Raw genomic sequence first — 17,882 nt, forward strand, 5'->3', positions numbered from 1 at the left:
CTACCCCTCTCTAAGAGCCTTTAAATAGGAGACTCTACTGTGCTAGAAATTTTGAGAATTTCAAATCTTTGCCTGTTGTTCTCCTAGGGAATAGACTGCTGTCAACTCCTGGAAACACCATGGGAAAGGATATTTCTTTGGTGGTGACATGTGGGAAGACGGGTGACAGGAGGGAGTTTGAGGTCTGGGTGGATGCAGAAGAAAGGGAAGGGAAGAGTTTTCTTCTTCCCACAACTGGGAATTAACAGTTTGTAGCTCAGAAGCTCTGTGGTGTATGACGTCATTGACACATCATGGTGTGCAAAAAGATACTGCGTGTACTTTGCTGTGTGCATTAAAAGGACCTTGCTGTATAGTGTAAAGTGTGCATAATTTACAGTTGGAAGATCAAGGTTAAAATCCCAGCTTTGCCTCTGTTATCTAAGTGACCTTTGCCACTTCAATTTCCTCATTTGAAAAATGTGGGAAATACTGCTTTCCATCAATTCTAAGTCACAGTGAATCATAGCTCAAACAGTAGAGTTATTATTTTTCTCAATGTCAAAAAAAATGCTGTGATTTTTAAAATATGATGTCTTAGATTCTATGAAATGGATGAATAGCTATTTCAAGGGGCTGTTGGGATGATTAAATGAGATAATGTAACTGTAAAATGTTTTGTAAAGCTGAAATGCTAACGTAGATGTTAGTTATAGCAAGAATTGCTCAAAATGGTTCTTTTTCTCAAATTTGTGAATATTTTAGAAAACAGTTTGAGAAAATAAAAGTGGTTCTGACCAGAGTAACTTATAACGGTGATAATGTGAACAAGAGATTTAGGGGTCCCATTGATACATCATATGGAGAGATAATGAGTTGCAGAGACCAGTGATACTAAAGAATTTTTCCTGTTTGCCACTTTGTGCACAATTTGAGCAGCTAATTAGAACTAGCGAATATCTCCTCCTCCAGTCATTCATACTCCAAGCCTAGCTGTTTAGTATGCCTTTGTGTGCTGAAGCTGAAGCTTACTGTTTCTCTATCCTCTTAGTTATGTGTCTTTTGGAGTTTGGGGCATATATAAAGTTTAGGAATGGGGTGAGGGTGGTTTACTCTTTATAAAGATATTCAGCTAGCAAGGAATAGGGTAGACTCATGGAATCTCAGAGAATCTTTGATTTAGAAGGGAGATTAATGGTCAAGTCCACCTTTTCTAGATGAAGAAACTAAAACTCAGAGAATTCAGAAGCCCTTTCCAGGATCTCAAATGAGCTAGCTATAAACAACTTCAGAATATTCCTTAATTCTGTATTGCTAAGATGTAGAGAGTCAGTTGTTCATTAAATTTTCATTCAACTTATAATTATTAAGTACCTAATATATGCGAAGATTTTTTTTTTCTTTTTTACTTATACTGTGAAATTTGCCTACATTAGAAACAATGCAAGTAAGGGTACGTACTCTTCAAGCATAAAAGAATCAATGGCCAGAAAGTGACACAAACCCTAGAGTAAGTGAACTGGATTTCTAAAGGAAAAATCACTAGTTTCATGGAGAAACAACGTCCTTGAGGCTCTAGGAATAGATGGAATAATACAGCAAGACAGAGTCATTTGTTTTGCTCGTGACTTGAACGTTGATATCTAATAAATTCTGGTTGAAGCTCTTTGGTTCATTAGAGGCTCTTGGGCAAGACTTCTTCAATCTCTTGGTTTTTGAACCATCTGGACCTTTGTGTTCTTCCTTCTTTAAATTCTTTAATTCTGTACTTCCTTTCTAATCACTCACATTCCAGCCTGCTTTCCAGTCCCTGGTCAAATTCTAACTTGTTTTTTTCCTTGACCATTCCACTTTGGATTGAACCCTTCCCCCAGTCCTATTGCACTGACAGTGTACACCACTTATTTGGTGTTTGAATCTTCCTGCTGATGCAATGAGTGATCTTTGTCAACCAGAAGATAAACTTTATAAGGGCACAAACTGAGTCTGAGAATTTCCTCTGTATCACTCAGGATCTGGCATAGAGCCTTGACTGTACCTTCCTATGACTCAATGATTATGGGCTGCAATTATAAAGCATGCAATTACAGTTAGAAACTGAATATCAATCCTTATAATTTTCAAAATTTAGTCACTGACAATATTCCGGGTCTGGAAAGACATGTTGGTAGTTACTATCCTTAGTATCAAACAAAATTAAACCTCAAAATTGGCCTTGTTACATAGAAAAATGCTAATCTTGAAAAGCTGTGATTGTTTTTTTCTCAGAATGAGGATCCTAATCCTCAATTCTGAGAAGGTACATAAAATATGTATCAGCGTTATGGGTTTGAATTGTGTCCCCAAAAAAGATATGTTGAAATTCAAATCCCCAGTACCTCAGAAAGTGACCTTAGTTAGAATAGAGTCATTACAGATAAAATTACCTAAGTTAAGATGAGGTCATCCTGGAGTAGGATAGGCCCATATCCAGTATGACTTGTTTCCTTATAAGGAGATAGACAGTTTTTTCCTTATAAGGAGGTGGAAGAGACAGATATGATAGGGGAGAAGACAGCAATGTGATGACAGAGGCAGAGACTGAAATGCTGCAGCTGCAAGTCAAGGAAGGCCACAGACGGCCAGGAAGCCACCAGAAGCTAAGAAGAAACAAGGAAGGACTCTCCCTGCCAGTTTCAGAGGGCACATGGATCTGCCGACACCTTGGGTTCAGACTTCTGGCTTCCAGAACTGTGACACCAGAGATACCTGTAGTTTCAAGATACCTAGTTTGTGGAAATTTGTTCCAGAGGCCCTAGGAAGCTAATGCAATTAGAAATGCATCTTTTTGATTGCTGCTTTCTATTCACTGATGCACAGGAAATTGCAATGGTAATTGTATAAAGGTGTTGAAGAACAGCTTTGTATGATCTGTTTTTTAGTTATAAAAATCCAGTTTCATCAAAATTTATGTGAAGAAAACTAACAAGGGGAATCTAGTGTGTTCTTCAAGATTTAGACCCAGGCATGGTGATGTTATATTTGGATGGAAGTTCTTTCAGGCCAAGCAGACTCTGGACACTATTCAACTCTGCGGTTGTAACAGGAAATCAACCATAGACAATTCATAAATGAATGGGTGTGGCCATGTTCTAATAAAACTTTATTTACAAAACAGATGGTCAGCTGGATTTGACCTGTGGGCCATAACTTGCTGATCTCTGGTCTAGAGATTTTAAATATCATTTAATTCTGTTCAACCCGCACAGGCATCATGCTTAGTGATGTGAGGAGAATGATGAAAGACTCAAGGAATTCAAAGTTTAGCAGGACAGGTGGTTTGAATTCAATTTGTTAACTGGAACTATTTGAAACAAACTATTTGACTACAAAACATGCTTTTGGGGTACAAAGTGGGTCACACAACAAAAATATTTACTTCACTGACCTGGGATGATAGCTCGATTTTTCAAAGTATAGTACCTATAGTTAGTGAAGTTGAAGACCCCTGCTAAAATGCAAGCATGTCTGAAGCTTTAAGTAGTATTCCTAGCTTTGATAAATTCTCACAAACTTGCATACAGTCGGGGTTTGGAATAAATTTTTGTAAAAATAGGTGGTCTTTGGACTGTAGACATTTTTTTTCTAGTTGAGTAATGTTTTAAAAATTAGAATACTTTTACATAAAAATTTGGATTTCTGGTTGCTTTCAGATTGGTATATATGCCAACACTGAGCCTGTATTCACTTCTCTAAGGCAATAGTTGCTGGAATGAGGAATAGCTCCTCCCTTTAGATGGAACAGTGCCTTAGGGGTCACCACAGCCCCCACCATTCTCTATTGTATTCACCAGGCCCACTGCACTCTTTTATATTATCTGCTAGCACCCCAAGCTTCTAATTTTGTGTCCCCTGAACTGCCTAATCTACAAGGTCTCTGTCTTAGTTTGCCCGAGGCTGCTGCAGCGATGAACCGTACACAACTTGGCTTAAATAACAGAAATTTATCATCTCAGTTCTGGAGAGGAGAAGTCCAAAATCAAGGAGTTCGCAGGGCCATGCTTCTTCTTAAACGGGAGAATCCATTCCCTACCCCTCCCCGGGCTTCTAGTGGGTGGCTGGCCATGCATGGTGCTCCCTGGCTTGTGGTGGCATAACCCAGTCTCTGCTTCCATCAGATGGCCATCTCTCTCCCTGTCTTTGTCTCCCTGTCTGTGTCCAAATTTCCTCTCCTTATAAGGAAGCCAATGATACTGGATTGAGGCCCGCCCTAATCCAGTTTGGCCTCATCCTAACCAATTACATTTTCAAAGATCCTATTTACAAATGACTTCACATTAACGAGACCAGAGTTTAGGACCTGAATATGTCTTTTGGGGACACAATTCAATCCATAAGAGTGTATTCCAGCAATAGATTCTATGATTCTGTCTAGAAAAAGAAACCTAGTTAGACACTCGTTTCTTAGTATTTATGAATTTCTAGGCTTAACTCCAGTATTTAGTATTCGTATGATAGATTGTATTATTGTTCAAAATATTCTCTGATTATCCTTATTGGGAAGGTTATATACCTCCTGCCCTCTTTTTTTTTTATTTATTTTATTTTATTTTATTTTATTTTTTTTCCCATTTTTTAAAAAAAATCATTTTTATTGAGATATATTCACATACCATGCAGTCATACAAAGCGTACATTCAGTTGTTCACAGCCTCCTGCCCTCTTGATGTCAGGCCTGGCTGTGTGATCTGCCTTGGGCCAATGGAATAAGAGTAGACGTGAGTATATCACTTACACTCAGTAACTTTAACAGCCATTGCAATGTTGCATCATCTTTACTCTCTGCTGGGAGACTGGCTATGTTCTAGACATAGAATAGTCTTTCATCTTGGGCCTGAGGATGAAATTGATGTGAAGCAGAGCTGCAGTGACCCATGATGGATGAGTAGCATGAAAAAATAATAAAGCTTGTTTTTTTAAGCCACAGAGATTTTGAGGTTGTTTGTTACCATGGTAAAACTTAGCCTATCCTGTGTGATACAGTCATCAAGAAAAGTCAGTGGCAGAGCTTGCCCTAGGTATGGCAATGGAGGGTATCCATTCATTCATTTGTTCGCTCATTCATCAACTATTATTTCAGCAAACATGGCAATAAGATGAATAAAGTTTGATTCCTGACATTAAGATGCTCAGAGCACAGGGAGGCAATGGATGCAGGCAGATACAGATCAGAACAGACTACAGCACTGAATACCAAGAACAGGCATTGCCAAGGATCTCTCCGTACCTGCAATAAATAGTAGATCTTTGAAACATTCCTGAGAGAATTTGGGGAATTACGTATTGGTGAGTCTCATTCTCTTAAGTGGTTTCTTCCACAAGGTGGGATAACTGAAAAGCAAATGAGTGGAGAGATGGCAATGTTGTTGCTGTTGGAGGACTGCAGCCTGATCACCCTAGATTTTCCAGGGCATGTAAGTATATATAAATAAAAGGGATGGTTTTCTTTTGTGGTCTACCTAAGATTTAAAAACAAGAACAAAACACTGACTTAAAGAGGAAAATCAGAGAGGAACATATAGGTTCTTCCCTGGAGGGAAATAAAGCAGCTTTGTGTCTGAAACACAAATGCAAGACCCTTTGCATAGGAAGTTCCTCTAAGTGCTCTGTAGAAGACAAGAATTTGAGATGACTTAAAAAAATTTTTTTAATAATTTTTTGTTGAGGTGATATATGTATGGCTCAAACTCTACCATTTAAACCACTTTCAAGTGTTAAGTCCATGGTGTTAAGTCCATGGTGTTAATTACATTCACAATGTTGTGCTGCCGGTACCACAATCCATTACTGCAACTTTTATGTCACCCCATGAAGAAACTGTATCCCCTAGGCAATAACTCCTCTTCCCCCAAACTCCTCAAGCCCCTCATGCCCTGTAATCTAATTTCTGTCTCTATGAATTTGCACATTCTGGGTATTTCACATAAGTGGAACCATAACGATATTTGTTCTTTTGTATCTGGCTCATTTCACTCAACATAACTTCAAGGTTCGTCCAGCACATGGAATGTATCAGAACTTCATCCTTTTTTATAGCTGAAGAGTATTTCCTTGCAAGGATATAGCACATCTTGTTTATAGATTCATCTGTTGATGGGCACTTAGGTTGTTTCCACCTTTTGGCTATTGTGAATAATGCTGCTATGAACATTGGGGTGTACAAATGTCTGTTCCAGGACCTGTTTTTAATTCTAGAAGTGGGATTGATGGGTCATATAGGTAATTCTATGTTCAACTTTTTGAGGAACCATCTAGCTGTTTTCTACAGTGGCTGTACTGTTTTACATTCCCACCAACAATGTACTAGGGTTCCTATTTCTCTGCATCCTTGCCAATACTTGTTATTTTGCATTTTTCAGATAATAGCCTACCTGCTGAGTATGATGTGATATCATTGTGATTTTGATTTGCATTTGCCGGATGACTGTTGATGTTGAGCATCTTTTTGTGTGCATATTGGTCATTCGTATTTCTTTGGAGAACTGTTCAAATCCTTTCTTCATTTTAAAATATGGTTGTTTGTCTTGTTGAATTCTGGTAGTTCTTTATATATTCTGAGTAAGCCCTTATCAGATATATGATTTGCAACTATTTTCTCCCATTCTGTGTATTTCCTTTTGACTATTGTATTAATGTCCTTTGATGTACAAAAGTTTTTAATTTTGATAAAGTTCATTTTATGTATTATTTTTTCTTTTGTGGCCCACTGTTTTGGTGTCATAGCTAAGAAATCATTGCTAAATCCAAGGTCATGAAGATTTACCTTATGCTTTCTTCTAAGAATTTTATGGATTTAGCTTTTATTTGTAGGTCATTGATCCATTTTGAGTTGATATTTGTATGTGTTGTGAGGCAGGAGTCCAACTTAATTCCTTTACATATGTGGATATCCAGTTTGCCCAGTACCATTTGTTAAAGAGACTATTCTTTCTCCATTACATTTACTTGACACTCTTGTTGGAAAGCAGTCGGCCATAGACATGTGGGCCAGCTGATTTTCAACTCTGTACTCTCTGTACAGATTTTCAAATCTGTACTCTCAATTCTGTTCCATTGGTCTATACATTATCTTTATTCCAGTGCCACACTGTTTTGATTACTGTGGCTTTGTAGTAAGTTTTGAAATCAAGAAGCACAAGACCTCCATCTTTGTTCTTCTTTCAACACACATTTGGCATATCAAGGCCCCTTGCACTTGTACATGTATTTGAGGATTGTCTTTTCCATTTATGCAAAAAAGGCTGTTGGAATTTTGCTGAGGATTATATTGAATCTGTACACTGCTTTGGATAATAGTGACATCTTAACAATTATTATTTTGCAATCTATGAACATGGGATGTCTGGCCACCTATTTAGGTCTTCTTTAATTTCTGTCAGTGGTGATTTGTAGCTTTTAGTGTACAAGTCTTACTTACACATCTTTAGTTAAATTTATTCCTAGATTTAAAAGATTTTAGATGTTAATGTAAACGGAATTGTTTTCTTAATTTTTCCTTTGTATTGTGCATTTCTAATATATAGAAACACAATTGAGTTTTGTAAGTTAATCTTGTACCCTGAAACTTGGCTGAATTCATTTATTAGCTCTTAACAGTTTTCTTATGGATTCTTTTGGATTTTCTACATATAGTGTTATATAAAATGCAAATAGAAATATTTTTACTTCTTCCTTTCCAAATTTTATACTGTTTATTTCTTTTTCTTGCCTAATTGCTTTGGCTAGAACTTCCTGTACAATCTTGAATAGTAGCGATGAAAGTGGGCATCCTTATCTTGCTCCTGATCTTAGGGGAAATGCTTTCAGTCTTTCACCATTGAATATAATGTTAGCTGTGGGTTTTCCATAAATGCCCTTTATCTGTTGAGAAAGGTCCATTCTATTTTGAGTTTTCTGAATGTTTTTAACAAGAAAGGGTGCTGGATTTTGTCAAATGCCTTTCCTGTATCAATTGAAATGATCATGTATTACCCCCCTCTTATTATTCATGTGGTGTATTGTATTGATTGATTTTTGTATGTTGAACCACCCTTGCATACCTGTGGCAAATTCCACTTAATCATGATGTATTATCTTTTTAATATGCCTTTGGGTTTGGTCTGCTAGTGTTTTGTTAAGGCTTTTCAAATCCATATTCATTAGTGATATGGATCTGTAATTTTCTTTCCTTGTGATGCCTTTATTGGGCATTGGTGTCAGGGTAATGCTGGTTTATGGAATGAATTAGGAAATGTTAACTCTTCTTGAATTTTTGAAGAAGTTTGAGAAGAATTGGTGTTAGTTCTTTAAATATTTATTAGAATTCATCAGTGAAGCCATTTAGTTTTGGAGTTTTCTTTGGTGGAATGTTTTTCATTAGCAATTCAATCTCTAGTTGTTAAGGTCTGCTAAGGTTTTCTATTTCTTCTTGAGTCAGTTAGGTAATTTGTGTGTTTCTAGGAATTTTTCCATTTCATCTAAACTCTCTAGTTTGTTGGTATATGATTTTTCATAGTATTTCCCCATAATCATTTTTATTTCTATAAATTCATTATTGATGTCACATTTCAGATTTTAGTTATTTGTGCTTTTCTTATTTTCCTTGTCAGGTTAGCTAAAGGTTTAACAATTTTATTGCTTTTTAAATAAAAGAACCAACTTTTAATTTTGTTGATTCTCTCAATCATTTTTATGTTTGCTATTCCATTTATCTCTGCTTAAAACTTAATTATTTCTATCCTTCTATTAACTTTGGGTTTATTTTGCTCTTCTTTTTCTAGTTCCTTAAGATGTCAAGTTAGGTTATTGATTTGAGATCTTTCTTCATTTTTTAATATTGGTGTTCTTAGTTATAAATTTTCATTCTGAGCACTGCCTTTGCTGCATCCCATAAATTTTGGTATGTTGTATTTTTGTTTTCTTAAGTCTCTGAGTGTTTTCTTATTTCCTTGAGATTTCTTCTTTAACCCATTGATTGATTAAGAGTGTGTTGTTTAATTTCCATTTATTTATGAATTTCCCATTTTTCCTTCGTTTATAGATTCCTAGCTACATCCCATTGTAGTCAGAGAATTTCTTTTGTATTATGTCAGTATTTTAAAATTTATTGAGACATGTATTATGCCCTAATATATGGTTTATCCAAGAGAATGATCCATTTGTATTTGAAAAGGATTCATATTCTGTACATATCTGCTTGATTCAGTTAGTTTATAGTGTAATTCAAGTCCTATATTTCCTTGTTGATCATATGTCTAGATGTTCTACCCAGTATTGAAAGTGTTATATTGAAATCTCCAAGTTTTACTGTAGAACTGTCTATTTCTTCCTTGAATTCTGTCAATGTTTGCTTCATTGTTCCTGGGCCCTGTTGGCAGGGGCATATATGTTTATAATTATTATGTATTCTTATTGAATTGGTCTTTTTTATCAATATGTAATGTCCTTCATTGTCTCTTGTAACCAGTTTTTACTTGAAGTCTATTTTTTCTGACACTAAGTCTCTCTTTTGTTGCTATTTGTATTGAATGTTTTTTCCCCATCTTTTCACTTTCAACCTATCTCTGTGAATCTAAGATGACTTTTTTGTAAACAGTATATAGTTTGATGATGATTTTTTATCCATTCTGCCAATGTCTGCCTTTTGATTCTAGAGTTTAATCCATTTAAATTTAATATAATTACTAATAAGGCAAGACTTAATTACTCCAGTTTGGTAATTTTTTTGCCTTGCCCCCCTTTTTTTTTTTTTTTTTTTTTTTTTGGTGTCTCCTGTCCTCCATTACTGCCTTTATTTTGTTTAGTCTGTTTTAGTGAGCCATTTTGTATCACATCCCATTTTCTTTGGTGTGGATTTGTAGATTTTTTTTTCTTTGTGGTTACCATTAGGATTACATTTATCATCCTAAATCAATTACAGTTTAGTTTATATTGATACCAAGTTAACTTCGATAACCTGCACACACTCTGTTCCTATATCCCTCATCTCTCCTCTTTATGTTGTTTTTTTTTTTTTTTTTTTGGTCACAAATTGCAACTTTATACATTGGGTGCCCAGTATCAGTGGTTTATGAATATCTTTATGCATTAGAATTTTAAGCCATATAAGAAGTAAAGATGGCAATACAAATGAACAATGCAAAATACAGGGATTCCTATTTACACTTATGGTTAACTATACTTGAGGTCTTTATTCTTCATGTAACTTTGATTTACCGTGTGGTGTTCTTTTCTTTTGACATGAATGATTCCCTTTAGCACTTTCTGTCAGGAAGACACAGTGGTAATGAGTTCCTGCACCTTTTTTGTGTGTGTGGAAATATTTTAATAGCTCCTTCATTTTTGAGGGGCAGTTTGGTGGGTACGTTATTCTTGGTTGACAATTTTTTTCTTTCAGCACATTAAATATATCATCTCATTGCCTTCTGGTCTTCATGGTTATAAATCCTATTAAGTACTCTTTATATGTTACACAGTGCTTTTCTTTTGATGCTTTTACAATTCTCTCTTTATCTTTGGCCTTCAGCAGTTTGACTACAAATAATCTCGGCGTGTATATTTTAGAGTTTATTGTATTTGGAGTTCATTGAGCTTCCTGGATGTGTATAGTCATTTCTTTTATCAAATTTTGATAGTTTTTGGACATTATTTTTTCAGATATTACTTTTACTCATTTCTCTTTTTCTTCTCCATCTGCAACTCCTGTAATGTGGATTTTGGTACACTTGATGGTGTCCCATAGGTCTGTAAGGCTCTGGTCAATTTTTTTTCTTTTTTTTCTTTTTGCTCCTCAGATTGAATGATTTCAGTTATTCCTATATACATTGTCATTAATTATTTCTCCTGCCTGCTGAAATCTTCTGTTGAACCCCTCTAATTAATTTTTAATTTCAGTTATGCTTTTCATTTCTACCTGTTTTTTTGTTAAATTTCTAATTCCTCCTTCTTTTTGTGTATCATTTTTCCTGATTTCATTTAGTCACTTCTCTATATTTTCCTTTAGTTCAGTGAACTTATTTAGGAAGATTAACTTAACATTTTGATTAGTTATTCCAGTATCTAGGATTTTTCAGATATAATTTCTATTCCTTTATTTTGTTCCTTTGAAAAGGCCATCTCTTCCTTTTTCTTTGTTTGCCTTGTAATTTTTTGTTAAAATCTGGACGTTTTAATATTTTGGTATGCTGACTCTGGAAGTCAAATTATCCCCTTTCACAAAAGTTTGCTTTGATTTTATCTTTTGATTGTTAAGGCTATAGTGTGGATTCACTCCCCTTCAACATTCAGCCCAGTTTATACTGAACCTATAAATCAGCCCACTCTGAGCAGTTAGATTCTTCTCAAGTCTTTATGAGCATGCATATTCCTCTGTGCACGCTTGGTAGCTTTCAAACATTCCCCAATGTGTGTGGTGCTCCTGGGTGTCCCAGATTCCCCTCCAAAAAAAAAAAAGATTTCTCAGCCACAGTCTTTTACCCCACGTGGCTGCAGCATGCTTGGCTCCATGCTATTTCTCTGTACCACTTCTCCATCCCAGGTGATTTCTGGGTTAAGTGACCCAAATGAGCACGTTGAGTCAGTTTTTCAGGTAGTGAGCTGGAGCAGACATCCACACACATTAAATGTTCACATTAGGTGTGCTAATAACTGGATATCAGGAACCTACACTAGGAATGCCAGCTGCCACACTGGGAATGTGGGCCACCGAGCCACCATCATTCCCAGAGATTGTCATGCTGAGCCAGTGGAGAAGGAGGGACCAGGCAAGTGACAGCATACCACAGATTACCTACCATTTTTTGTTTTCTTTCCTGATTCAGAATTTTCTTGTTTTTTTTTTTTTTTTTTTCATTTTAACCCTTGATTGTTTTCCAGAGTTCTGGGGAAGTTGGTTCTGACAGTGTTTCTTGGGGGAGGGAGGAGGTGTGTTTTCCAGGAGTGTCTTACCCTGCCATCTTGCTAACATCACTTGTCTCTAAACTTTTTAAAAATTTGGAATAATTTTACCCCACTTCTACTTTTGCATTGTTTTCAAATGCAAAAAGCTGTAAAGTTTAGGGCTCAATTGCAGTAACTGTCTTAGCTTAATATACAGGTAATAGCCTCATAATGCAATCCAACAAACAATTTTAGAGTAGGTTGGGTGTGGTAATAAATTGTAAGTAATTAAACCACTAATATTCAGACTCTATCCATGAGAGAATCTTAGAATTTCAGTGTTGGAAGGGACTTAAAAGTAATTGAATCCAGTTCAATCTCTTCTATAATATCCCCTACAAGTAATCTCCAGCTTTTGTATTGACCCCAAGGAGGACAACCAAGCCTCCACAGAGGATTCTTTGTTAATAGAACACATATATGGAAAGAACTTGGGTCAGAATCAGTTTAACTATTCTTATTTTCTCATACCAAGTGTTGGGTGTTTCAAGTGACTGTGAAAATGTAAATTAACTGGAAAGATCACGTAGACAGAGGCCTCCAAAAATTGTGAGGAGGCACATCTTAAAAGGCAAATTATGAAAAATGACATAGAAATGAAAGCAGATTGTAAATATGTTGGATTTTAAGGTACTGATGACTCTAAATCCCACATTCAGGTTTGTCTGGAAACTGAATGGCTACAGAGTAAATTGAAATGTAGGTTAATTAAATCAGTCTTTATGTAAAATATTTCAAATATTCTTCCAGAATAATGACTTAGTTTTCTCTATTATACAAGATAGAGATGAAAGGTTTCCTTAAGTAAGTTATACATTCTTAAATGTGTCAAATCTAGGGCACTCCTATTTCTGGAGAAATTATTTTCCATGAAATAGAAAGATTTACCTTCTATTGTCATTATGTTTGGAAATTTGGGTTACTGTAAAGTCCTAAAAAATCTATGCAGAGATCTCTAAAACATTTTTTTGCATTAAATATGAATGATAAATATATTTGAGATTGGTATTATATCATCAATTGTACATAACAGCTATGCCATTTTATAGGCCTCATTTCAAAACTACTCTTCTGTTAGTAGCTCTTCCAATTATAAAGGTGAATTAAGTTGTTTTATGGGGTTCAAAATAGTGAAAGATTTCACATTTTCAGGGTAACAAAGTAGAAATGCAGAGAAATTTGTGATGCATTTGCATTCTTAACACATTTGTGCTGAGTTCTTATAATCTGTCTGAAGAGCTTTCACTCAAGGTGCAAAATCACATGTAGTGGTATTTTAAGAATTGCTAACCCATTTGTGGTCTCCTTCGAAATCCAGGCACAGAACAGATAGTGCTTTGAATGCTTCCCAGCTGTCAAATTTTCCAAGAAAAGAACATTTTCTGATACTGTATTCATTAATGTGGCAAGACAGTTAGTGCACAAATAATATTCTTAAATATATTGTGAATCCATTGTTGGTGTGACATGCAACATAAACATTCTTGTATAACAACAACAGTAACAAAAAGTCCCTTAAATTGAGAAGATATGAGAGTTGAGTTCAGTAAGGTAATCAACAAGCACTTAGTGAATTCCACGAGGTGCATGACAATGGAGACAGAACAAAACCAGCGGAGGCAGTCCTGCCTCTAGGAATGCATGTTTTCAACCAACAGTTCAGTAATCATTTATTAAGTACTTTCCATGTACGAGGCACCACCCTAGATACAGGGGATTAAAAAAAAAAATTATTAGAACTTAAATCTATTTCTTGACAGAATCAAAGTCTAATGATAAGAAACAGTCATAGTAACTAAATAACTGAGGTAATGTTATTAAGGGTCCAGTTGAGTAATGTGCACAGTGCTGAATTGTTATGAGGCACAGAGAAAGATCTTCCTAACTCTCCATGGTGTAGTAGACATTCATAATGCTTTCTGGTTACCTGTTAACATCTGAAAATCGTTATTAGTTTGGGGACTTTCCCACTTGATGAATGTGGCCTCCCCCAGACAGAAGTCAGTAACTATTTTCCAAGCTTTTCTTGGCACCTTGGATCTAGGTATGAGCTAGCTGCTTCCATTTATATACACCTATTTGAGAACTCAGTTCTAAAAAGAGTGATGTGATGAGAAGAAGACAGTGCCATGGGGAAGGAGACACGTCCAGCTTTCAGAGGCTACAGGGAAGAGTCCAGTTTTGTAGAGAGCTGTTGTTCCTGTCCCCAGTGGTGAAAGCAGTCAGAGCTTTAAGGATATGATTTGGGCTTTGTTCTTCACTCTGTATCCTTAAAGCCTGATTGTATTGGCCTTCCCAGAGATTCAGTGAGCTACCTTCTATCTTTTACTGAATTTCTCATACGATAATGTATAATGAAATGGCTAATATTTGTTGAGAGTTTACTATGTATCTGCCACTGTGCTAAAATCTTTTCTTGCATTTTCTTATCCAAATATCACAAAATCACATGAAGTTTTCTTTCTTAATCCTTATTTTTCAGATAAGGAAACAGAGGCTTGGGTATATTAAAAATTTGACTTTCCAAAGGTTCTACATCTGTCAAAGCAGGCTGATTCAGTCCAAATAACTTCTTCTCTAACATAGCTTGGAAACAGAATAGGCAGATGAATTTAGAGCCAAAGGAATCTGTGAGCACCAAGGATCAAAACCAAGTCAAGGGGGGCAAGAACAGGGAAGAAACTGGGAAACAAAGCTAGAAGGTCAGGGTTCTGATGTAAATATAGATGATAATGAGGCAGGTCATGAGTGATTATTGTAGACAGAGCAGGAGTATGGATAGCTTGGCTTTATTGATCTTTGAACACTTGGTGAGCTGATTGGTCCAGCTGGCAGAAAAGTTCAGTGTCAAGTGGACAGGTAACAACAGTCCTATCAACTTCTGAATGCAAGGCTCAGAAGCTTTTGCAAGTAGAATGCTAACATTTGGATCCTCTTCTTTTTGGGGATATATTAATGACCCAACTGTTTGCTTTTTCATGTGTAGGTCAGCACCTGCTGCTGTCACTCTAAAAAACATTGCAGACTGAATTCCTGTAAGATATGGGAAGGGAAACCTGGGAGTGGAAATCATCCTGCATGACTCAGAATATTTGGTTTGCTTGCCAACGCTGGAGTGGACACTGGTAAGCTGAAAACCCTCTGCTTTGACCTAGTGGCTTTTCCCTTAACAGTTCTGGGGTTTTGTAGCCAGGGAATCCTAACTTAGCAAATATTTCCATTAAAAATAATACCATGGTGAAAGATTAGTACAGATATATCAGTCTAACACCTGTTGCATAGTGTATAAAGAGTTAGATTTAAGAAATTTCAACAAATAATACTCAGATTCTTAACAGGGTCATTTTTCATGACTTTTTAGACTCTAGTTTCCAGGAAAATCAGAGATTAAGAGTATCTTTATATGTAGAGCAGCTTGTACCTGTATAGTTAAATCAATAAATTAAATTTGCATTTTAGGAGGACATCAATTCTATGTTTTAGAAGTTGAGTGCTAGAGCCTTTGATTCAAGGAGACTTTATTTTCAGATTTGATGCTAAAGTTTTTGGCAAATTCTGTCATGCTTCTCCTTTTTTTAAAAATTTCTGTTTTTATATAGTAATCATGGTTTTGTTATTAATACCAATCTTAATTCCTTTTTATTCTTCCATGAGAATCTTCTGTTTAAATAATTATATTTACCTTATTCTCAAGATTAGGCTAGTCCTTCATGTGTCATTTATAGATTCCATATCTCTATTTGTTGTACTGTCCTTATAATAGTTCTATGACCTTAAAGGCTAATGTAACTCCTAAAGATACTCAATTAATAAAGGTGAAAACAGAAATGGGATATAATTTGTTGAGTTCATATGACAACTTTGAGAAATAGCCCATTGAAAATGTTTGGGACTGGACAACAAGGAGTTATAGTTTCTGATCCTATAATCAGCTGGGGAGCTTTATCTCTTTAGTGCTTAGTTCTCTCATCTCCAAACTAAGAGATATGAAATAGATGATTTCTAAAGTTCTTTCTGATTCTAGATTTCTACCAGCTTTTATAGTGGGGGATAAAATTGATGTTGGAAGTCACAACTTCAGGACTTCCTCCACAATATATTCATTCATATTCAGTGAATGGTAAAATGTTGAAAGGAAGTACATTTACAAAGTCAGTGAAAAAAAAACCACCAAATTTTAGAAAAAAATTGTAAACTGAAATCTTTCTCATTCTCATAAGATAGTACCAGTGAATGATGAATATCTGAGTAATAAAAGAAAATGACTAAAAAGAAGCCAGTGTCAACAGTCCAAGGCAGTATAAATTGGGTAGTTAGGTATGTGCTTGGAAAGCAGGAAAATTGCCTACCTCGAAAAGTGATGAGGTGGGTGGCAGCATGAGAGCTATTAACAAGATGTATGGATGACATAAAGCAAGAGCTCGGCACTTGGGTGAAGAATTATTATTGGTAGCATAAGATGGTTTCACTTGGCTCAGACCTGATAATCCTCACCCACCTGGGAAGAAGGAGGAAAATTATAAGACAGTCTCATTATTGCTTGTGTATAAAATAGGGTCTCTGTGAGGGCAAACAAGTGTTCAGATTACCTCTGAAAATCAGATTTGGCATAAACACCTTCAGAGGAGAAATTTTAGGTGTTCAGGGAAGGTCAAGGATGTCCTTTCCCTTGCTCTTAAGGTCGAGTACTTAAGAGACAATGGTGAATTGTGTGTATATGGGTGTGTGTGTATTGTGTGTGTGTGGGGGGGTGTAGAGGAGTGGGTGAAGGCCACTTGCCTCATTTGCGTGAGGGTCTTCCTAAGTTTGTGGGAGGTCTCTTAAAGCTGTTCAAATTAAGTGGGTTCGATTTAAGATAAGCAAAATAAAAATCCTGTGATCTTTCAAAATTCTCAAAGCTGTGGGATTCTGGGGGAATAGTAACAGCATAGTTTTTAATCTCTTCTAATTGCCAAATAAAAACAGACAGCAGCTAGATAGAAAAACAAAAACATTTTCAATGATGTTAAGTGACTAGGGATCTTTATAAGCCATAAACTATAGGCAGGTGAAGAAAAATCACTAACAGCCGTAAGACCACATGGCATCTGTGCGAGTAGGGGAAAGCAGAGGGAAGACATGGAGCTTTAAAACAGGAATACCCCCAAATATGCAACTGTTATTCACTGGAAAGCACAATGGGGCAGTTTGAGAACTGCAGAGTAAACTGGGTGAGGTTTGTTCATTCACTAGCCAGTGAGTAAAAATGGATCTGCAGAAAGGGCAGTTTAACTCCTATAGATTCTCATTATTGACTAGACAGAGCTCCCATCTATGAATGAGGAGAAATTCTTGGAGGTGGAATAAAAAATGGGCAGCTTAGCGACAATATAGGATAAGTGAAGAGAAGGTCCAGAAAAAAAAGTGGAGGAAAGTAATAGAGTCAAGAATCTCCGAAATCAAGCTTTCATATTTGTGAACATTGTAGGAAAGCAACTGAAGAGGTACTTCTCTGAAGTTATAAAAATCTACTCAGAATCCCACCTCTTCTAAAAGTTCAAGAAAACTAGTTTCACATAAAAGTGAACATTAGAAAAGTATGCAGTCAAATCTCACACAAAGTTAATATAAAAAATAGAGAAGAGAGAACAATATAAAATCCCTATAGACAGTGCCCACAGAGCAGATCAAAAATGTAACGTATTATCTCAGAACGAGCTAAAATACATTAAGAAAATGATAGAAGACTAAAGAAGAAATAAATCGGGATTAGAAAAATTAGTTTAACAAGAACATATAAAGCAAGGAGATATATATATATATATATATATATATATTTTTTTTTTTTTTTTTTTTTTTTCTTTTTCTTTCAAGTATAGAGGACACAGAAAACTGCTATCAGCCCACAATAACTCAGGGAATATTGTTCTCATAAACACTTCCTGAGGAATCTTCTAGAGAACCCATTT

At 35.8% G+C, this 17,882-nt stretch overlaps 1 long non-coding RNA gene across 1 annotated transcript in view; it reads left to right on the top strand.

The window, feature by feature from the left end:
- The window catches only part of LOC119516801, an 84,368-nt gene extending 69,321 nt beyond the window's left edge, over positions 1-15,047 (top strand). Inside the window, exon 3 of the long non-coding RNA XR_005213376.1 lies at positions 14,921-15,047. This is a non-coding gene — a long non-coding RNA (uncharacterized LOC119516801). The remainder of the gene's footprint in view (positions 1-14,920) is intronic.
- Positions 15,048-17,882: the final 2,835 nt, after the last annotated feature.

This window comes from Choloepus didactylus, chromosome 20 (genome assembly GCF_015220235.1).
Source record: "Choloepus didactylus isolate mChoDid1 chromosome 20, mChoDid1.pri, whole genome shotgun sequence".
Taxonomy (NCBI): Eukaryota; Metazoa; Chordata; class Mammalia; order Pilosa; family Megalonychidae; genus Choloepus; species Choloepus didactylus.